This window comes from Oxyura jamaicensis, chromosome 5 (genome assembly GCF_011077185.1).
Source record: "Oxyura jamaicensis isolate SHBP4307 breed ruddy duck chromosome 5, BPBGC_Ojam_1.0, whole genome shotgun sequence".
Lineage (NCBI taxonomy): Eukaryota > Metazoa > Chordata > Aves > Anseriformes > Anatidae > Oxyura > Oxyura jamaicensis.
In genome coordinates, this window is record NC_048897.1 from 38187659 (window position 1) to 38195765 (window position 8107).

The 8107-nt window shown below is 38.9% G+C and overlaps 1 long non-coding RNA gene across 1 annotated transcript; it reads right to left on the minus strand.

Moving 5' to 3' along the window:
* Window positions 1–1360: 1360 nt before the first annotated feature.
* On the minus strand, window positions 1361–7389 carry LOC118168679. The gene is made up of 5 exons (XR_004751731.1): window positions 7278–7389; window positions 7111–7177; window positions 6851–7021; window positions 1995–2088; window positions 1361–1467 (listed from the first exon to the last, which is right to left on the minus strand). It is a non-coding gene; the product is annotated as an uncharacterized LOC118168679 (long non-coding RNA).
* Window positions 7390–8107: the final 718 nt, after the last annotated feature.

Below are 8107 nucleotides of genomic sequence, written 5' to 3' on the forward strand. Positions count from 1 at the left end.
GCTTTACAGAGCACTATTAGGAAGTACAAGATTCTTTCCTTCTAGCATTTCCATTATCTTTACTGGGGTGTCAAAATCATGTGTCTGTTCCTTTCTCCAGATACAAGCAGATGTGCAAGAATATTACAAAAAAATATGTAAAATTTAAGAGATTAAATAGCTCTAAAATTAATTAAATTGACTTGAGATGTTCATGTGAACTGCGGAGTTTGGTCCCCAAATTTTAGGACAGTTTACTACAATATGAATTTCTTCACAATTTTGAGATGACAAGCTGACCAAAATTCACTTCTGAACATGCTTTATGTTTTTTTTTTTTTTTTTTTTTTTTTTTTAAATCTTCCTGTTTTAAATTTAAAATGTCATGTTTTACCTTCATATCTTTCTCTGTTAGCTAGACACTGGTGATTATACCATATACTTGTACTGAAATAATCATCATAAAAGAAATTAAAAGAAAGGAATCAATAAGGTTATCACATTTCTTTTAATATAAAAGAATTTATAAATAACAGTAGTTTATCATCAATAATATACTGGCAAAATGAAAGATTCATTGTATTTGGATATAGTTAGGTCACCTAAATCTTCACTGACCTCAAGCTAAGAAAGAAGGAAATTGGTCAGTACTCTGGAAGATCTCTAAGGAAATAACACATGGATTATTTTCCTAGCAAGGGATGTGAAATGGATAATGGAAACAACAACAGCAATAACACCTACCGGAGATGTACTTATTCTGATTATATAGAAAATCAAAGCTTGGTTTGGTCCAACTCTTAAAGAAACATCTCTTTGCATTCTTAAAATAATACCCTCTGGTAACACCCTAGCATTGCGCAGGATGGCATCCAGGCGGGTTTTGAATATCTCCGGGGAAGGAGACTCCACAGCCTCTCTGGGCAACTTGCTCCAGCGCTCTGTCACCCTCACAGTAAAGAAATATTTCCTCATACTCAGCTGGAACTTCCTGTGTTCCAGTTTGTACGTGCTGCCTCTTGTCCTGCCACTGGGTACCACTGAAAATAGTCTGGGCCCATCTTCTTGACACCCTCCCTTCAGATATTTATATGCATTGATATCCCGTCAGTCTTCCCTTCTCTATTTCTCTTCTGAACATGTTTTATTCAGGAATGCTTCTATACACCATTATTTCCTCCTCCTAAAGCTTTTGTCTGGTATGCACTACCAATTGAATAGAAACATGCAATGTCACTACGTGATCAAAGCTCCATCCAAAGGCAAATTGGAATAAAAACCGGATCAAATGATAGTTTTTAATTATTATTATTTTTTTTTAACCATACTCTTACAGTGTTAAATAAGTTAGAAATATTTTTAAATAATTTGTTAATTTTACCTTCATCTTATCCTTCCACTTGTTCCCATATTTAAGTCCTATTTTAAACCCTCTGGACCTGGGAACTTCTAACATACCTTTAACAATCTGGATGCCTTTTAACATACCTACAGTTATTGATGCAAAGCAGAATTACACTTTTATTTTTCTGTTATTCTTACATTTGCCATTAGATGGGAGCAGTCACTTTTATTAGCATTGCCGATCTAGTGAGCATGTAAGAAAGTAAAGTGATTAAATAGCTTTATCTCTAGCATGAAAGGAAAAATACACTTATTAGCAGAGCTATTAAGAATCATCATGGAAATATAAGACCATGCTTGTAACATGGTAACTTAAATTAATTGAACAGGTCTGTGTTGCAGAATTATTACACACTGTGGCAAAAAGCTTCTGTTTAAAACTTAGAAGAGCTACTTTGTTCTTTAAATTATGTTTTACACACATTTGTATATATATATAAAAAAAGAATACTATGAAGATTGCAAAGTTAACCTTAAGAGCTGCCAAACCTGAAACCCTGTATCTGCTGTGGTTGGGGATGGATTTAAATGGAGAGAGGTTGGGGATAGTATGCTGAATTCAGTTTCTGCTTTCAACACATCACAGGAACAGGCCTCATCTTATTCCTTACCTCTGAGAGTATCCAGTGACATTCCTTCAGTAGCAAATACACGTAATCCACAGGGCATACCGAGTTTTATGAGCCATTCCTCTATTGGCAATGTCTGCTTGAACATGAAATGAATATTAATGAAATGTTTCCATTTTACAGACTACCACAGAAGAATGATACTCACAGAAGGGCCTTTTTTCACTAAGCTAATCAGACTTCTCAGTAATAACTAATTACTGAGTAAGGACAACAGTATGTGGCTAAACAAAAACGCATATATAAGCGATTCATATTGGAAGTTAGCTGAATATGAGGAATACAAGTCATACACCTAGATATTTAACAAGTTAGTGTTCTCTTATCCTAAACATTCACTGGAAATGCCTTGGCTGCATCAAGTGAAGTCTACCTTGTACTTGTTAACGAGCTAAGGTAACAAACCACAATGTTTGGAATGCCAACTGTTTAAATACACATACAAAATACTTAGTTTTACTCCAAATGGCTTCTGTCACTATCGAGCACTAACTAGTTCAGGCAGAAGACTACTATTAAGGAGTCCAAATCAACTGCACTTTTGTATAGCAGTAAAAATTTTAGAAACTTAACTACGTTTCTAGTCCCTTGCCTCTTAACCCCAACGGCAGTATACCAACATTAGTACAGCAATGAAGGCACACTGAGAAAACCACTTCTCAAAAGTAAGTTGTCAACAGCTTAGATTGTGAGGGCACTTAATGTAACATCACACTGATTACTGCCAGGCAGATTTCTTTGAAATTCTACAACAGTGCCAGGAAATATTAGCGCTGGGCATTAAATGAGGAGAATTGGCCAGCGTAAACAAACGCTGAGAAATCAGCGAAATGTCTTAGAATAAGTAAATAAAAAATTATTTAATCTAGGAAAGTTGAAGTCAATCCACAAGAAGAAATGTAACATGAAAAATAGATATTTTATAATAAGAGATAAACAGGACCAGCAGCGATGCTGAAAGACACATGGTGTTACTGGACAAAACCCAGGAGTTTGAAACCAAATATGCCAGGGTGAATGTGGACATGAATTTCTAAAGATCCAACTCCAGTCATTTCTGCTATAGTAAGCAATGAATGCTTTAGTTCATCATTTGATAACTGCATTCCTACCAGCAAAGCCTCTAGAAAATAAAGAAAAGCCAAGGAAAAACAATGAAAGTTTTGTTTTTAAGGAAAGCTGAGCAAAACCAATCACCTGTACAATGGATATGATAACATGGTAAGTGGATAAAGATGTGCATATATGCTAGTGACAACAAAACAGTATTTAGAACAGGTAAGAAAGTTCATTAATTTTTGGAAAATATTACAGCTACAGAAAGTCAACTGAATCTGAAGAAAAATATGAATTGGATCCAAAGAATATTAATTATTATTTAAATTTTTTTACTACTATTACATGTAATGTTTTGCCTGGGGATATCAATATCCCAAGAGCTTGCATTATCTTTACCTTGCTTTAGAAATGAAAGCCAGCATTTAAATGAGACCTTACTTTTTTTTCCTGCAAAGGCTATATTAAAAACACCCCTTTTCCCATGTATGGGTCTAATTCCCCTTGTCTCACTGCACAATTATTGTGTGTAAGGCTAAAGGTAAAAGCTGCTAGAGGCAATTTTTTTCAGACTAAATTCCATTAGATTACATCTGGCCAAAGCTACTGAGGATACAGCAACTCAGCTTGTTCACAGAACCCTTGGGGTCATTTCTACTTTTGTATCCATACCATTAAGCCCTGACCACACATCAAACCTTTCTTCAGCTGATGGGATTCATCTTCCTTTGGATATGTGCTCTTGAACATTTGCATTCAATTCCTTCCTTCCTCCACCCCCTGTTCTTTGAATAGCTTGTGCTGATAAAACTGACACTATGGTACCTTTTCCAGTCCTTGAACAAACAAGCACACAGACACTTTGGTCTAAATACAAGATTTAGCCAGGTAACTACACCTGTTGGAAACTTAATTAGACCAGTAAAAGACTGGTGTGGATGCATTCGTGCCAATCAAATGGTGATCCATGACAATGTAATCTCTGTATGAGAACAGCTATACTGCATCAGTATAGCATCCCTTTGGAGATTCATCATCTGAGCGTTCTCAGTTTTCAGATCTGTTCAAAGTTCACAGAAATTCCAGGGAGCTACTTGGACAACCCAGACTTGAATTTCTTGTTTGCTCTGTATTTAATTTCTCCAACCAACTGAAATGGCATACACAGAAGATCACAAAACCTTTAGTGCTTTTAGCTCTCTTTCTGTTCTGGGGAAAGGGAGATTCGGTACTTCCACCTGGAAGATGCTGCTTCCAGCTTCCCACACCCTACTTCATATTCTGCAACACACTTTTCTAGTATAACAGCCACCACCTGCCACTATTCAGCATACCTTTCATTAGCTATCGAGTTCCTTACTTTAGCTCTGAACTTCAAAATACTCTGTCAGGAAATATAGGAAAGAAAGTGGATTAAATGTTAATCAAAACTGTTTCTTTTGTACTACCTTATAATTTTGAGATAATTGCAAAGCTAAGCCAGCTGCTTGGTATGAAATAAAAAGAGTAAATGACAAGTAGGTTATCAAGTAGTAATAATATATTCTTATTATGAGTACAGGTCTCACAGGTTCTGTGAGAACACAGGGAATTAGTAAAACAATTGAGTTAGCATTGCCATTGACATTAATTTACAACTTATGTTAGTCAAATATACTGGGAAAAAAATAAATATTACTGGTTTCATTTTGAAGTGGAAGTGGTAGAAATACATATTGTCCACGATCTCTAAGGTGAGAGCAAGCCCTGCAGAATTATACATCAGTAGGAACTTCTTTTCTCATTTCCCACTTAACTTGCATAGGTTAACTTTAATCTCAACGTGACATCTTTTATGCATTAAGACAAACTTATGAGTGGAGAACATTTAGGATCAAATTGGAAGCCACAGGTTCCAACTAGTTGGGAGTTCATTTGTGAGCTCAAGATTAGTAAGGACTCCAGGAAAGAACCAGTAATGACAAAAAAACAAACAAAAAACAAACAAACAAAAAACAAACAAACAAAAAAAAAAAACAAACAACAACAACAAAAACACAACACCACACAATGCAAACAAATAAGCAAACAAAGACACCAGTTCTGGAAGAGATATCCCAAACAGTATATTACAGAACCAGAGATTGGTTAAGGTTGGACAGGACCTCTGGAGGTCACACTCTCCAACTAGCCCTGCTCAAGCCAGGCCACCTAGGACCATGTCCAAATGCCTTCTGAATATCTCCAAAGAGGGGGAGTCCACAACCTCTCTGGAACCCTCTACGAGTGCTCCATCACCCACAAAGTAAAGAAACGTTTCCTGATATTCAGAAAGAATCTCCTGTGTGTCTGTTTATGCCCATTGCTTTTAGTCCTGTCACTGGGCAACACCGAAAAAGATGTGTGTAATAAGGAACAGACTTCAGCCTCATGAAAAAGTGCGGAGTTAAGGACCATCATGAGATAAATTAAATTGGGGCAAGCAAGAGAATGAACTGTCCTTGTTTATATAAAAATTACATTACCCACCATTTTATTACAAAGAAGGTTATAACTAACCTCTAGAGGGTTCCAAAATGTTTTATAAAATTAAATGCTGGAAGAGGAAGGCTAAATTGAACTACTATGTCTCAGAAGTGATTCTGTAACTATCATTTGTCACGCTTAATCAACAAATTAAACTGAACTGAAAACTCAGTAAGGTAATCTTTTAATACATGCAACTCCTGAGGACAGTAAAAACATGCTTAAAATTGTTGTGATATGGAAAAGAATCAGTCATCCCATCTGTTATAACAAAGATAGATTTTTCAGAGTTACTAGTCCATAAGAACAGAATTTTCCTTTCTATCAACTCTACAAAAAGTGAGGTATGAAGGTTTCACTTTGATGGGCAGCTAAACTCTGCCACAACTGCTCTCTCACTCCCCCCTCTCAAAGGGAGAGGGAAGAAAATATAATGAAAAAGAGTTCAAGGGTTGAGATAAAGACAGGGAGATCACCCACCGAGTATCATCATGGGCAAAACAGACTCAGCACAGAAGATTAATATATTGTGTACCGCTAACAAACTAGATCAGTGAGAAACTAAAAGCAATCTAAAAATACCTTGCCTCCATCCCAACTCTTCTACATCTTTTCCCCGAGGGGTAAAGAGGAACAAGGAATGGTGGCTGGAGTCAGTCTGTAACACTTTGCCTCTGCTGCTCCTTCATCTCTCTCTTCCTCTTCACAGGCCACAGCCTCCTTCAGGCTGCATCCACCTGCTCCACTGGGGGCTCCTCCACGGGCTGCAGCATGGAGATCTGCTCCGTGTGGGACCCATGGGCTGCAGGGGGACAGCCTGCTCCACCAGGGGCCTCTCCACAGGCTGCAGGGGAACTGCTGCTGCGTGCCTGGAACACCTCCTGCTGCACTGACCTCAAGGTCTGCAGGGCTGGTTCTCTCTCATTTTCTCACCCCTCTCTCCCAGCTGCTGTTGCACAGATTTTTTTTTCCCTTTCTTAAAGGTGTTCTCACAGAGGCACAACCAACATCTATCCTTGGTGCATCTTTGGGCAGTGGTGGGTCCCTTTTGGAGCCGGCTCTTATCTGACATGGGACTTTTTCCTCACATAGGCCAACCTTGCTATCAAGCCTTGCTGGAAAAGCCTGATACACAGGAGTATGTCACAACACCTATTTACTGGAACTGAGGTCTTTTGAGTTCCACTTAGACACCTTATTGACCATCATCAAGTCAATTAACTGTTTTACCACCACCGTTCCCCAAACAACACTGCCTTGTATTGCTACTTACCCACAGTGAGATGAGAGATTGGGAAGCAATAACTGACAGCAGGTGGGAATGGGGATTGAGTCAGTGTTTGACAGACCACGCGTGACTTCAGACAAATTATTTGCTGTTCATCACATACTCCACATCCATCTCAGGAAGCATCAGGAAAGCTTTTGTTTATCAAACACTTTGAGGTCTAGGGAAGAACGTGCAGAACAAACATGAGTTCTGATGCCCAGTCTCCTGTAGTGAGTCCTCATGTACAGATTCATTTACATTTCTCACCCTGTCACATCATCTTTATTCCTGTTATTCTCTTCATTTAAGGCACTACCTCTCCTTTCTAGTGTAGCTGCAACACAGGCAGCAAGGAAGGCTCATTTCTTTCTCCACACCACACCTGGTCAGCTCTCTCTACCACCTCCTCCACACTCCCTGGGCCAGCAGCAAACCTCCATGTCCCGTGGAGCAAAGGCCATCTTGAGGCAACCATTGGTGGTTCCAAAAGCCCTTCCAACCCTTCCTGGTTCTCCACAAGCCTCCCAAGAGCCATGCCAAAGGCTGTGGGCTCTGCCTCCTGTTACTCCACCCAGACAGCAATCTTGTCTCAATGGCTTCAGCTACTAAGGAGCTTAAACCACTCATCTACACAGCACTTCTGACACTGTGTAACCCAGCAGCAGCAGCATCTTCCCCTCAGCAGTTTAAAAAGCTTGACGGCCAGAGCTGCCTAACATGACCTCTGTCTGCAGGGGGATTAGCACCTTTCACTTCACCTGCAAACAATCAAAAGAGTGCACGCAGCTAGTCACTGTGCATGAACGAAGGGGTTAGGAACAGCTGAAACAGCCCTTACACATCTGTTTGCAATCATCTGATCACACTGTTAATTGGCACGAGCTGCATTATTTCATCTGACCTGTGCAGGACAGATTTCTTATATTCCAGACTGGGCATGGCAAAAAAAAAAAAAAAAAAAAAAAAAAAAAAAAGTTATTATAGCTAATGCTTGTGTTTTTTAAAGATGTCACTTCTTTCATAAGTATTCGTATTTATCCTTTTGTAGACAGTGAGTAAAGAGTGCAGCATCAGTCTGGGAGATCACTTTATGAGCTGATCATGCAGCTCTGCTTCTCATTTTCTCCCCTCTCTTCCAGAGCACACAGAGACAAATGTGGATGCAAGTTACTGTGCCAGAAATAGCTGTGCAACAATGTACTGCGGACATGACTGTAAGCAGTTTTATGAGCTGGCCAAAGGCAAAAACATAGTAAAGGATTAT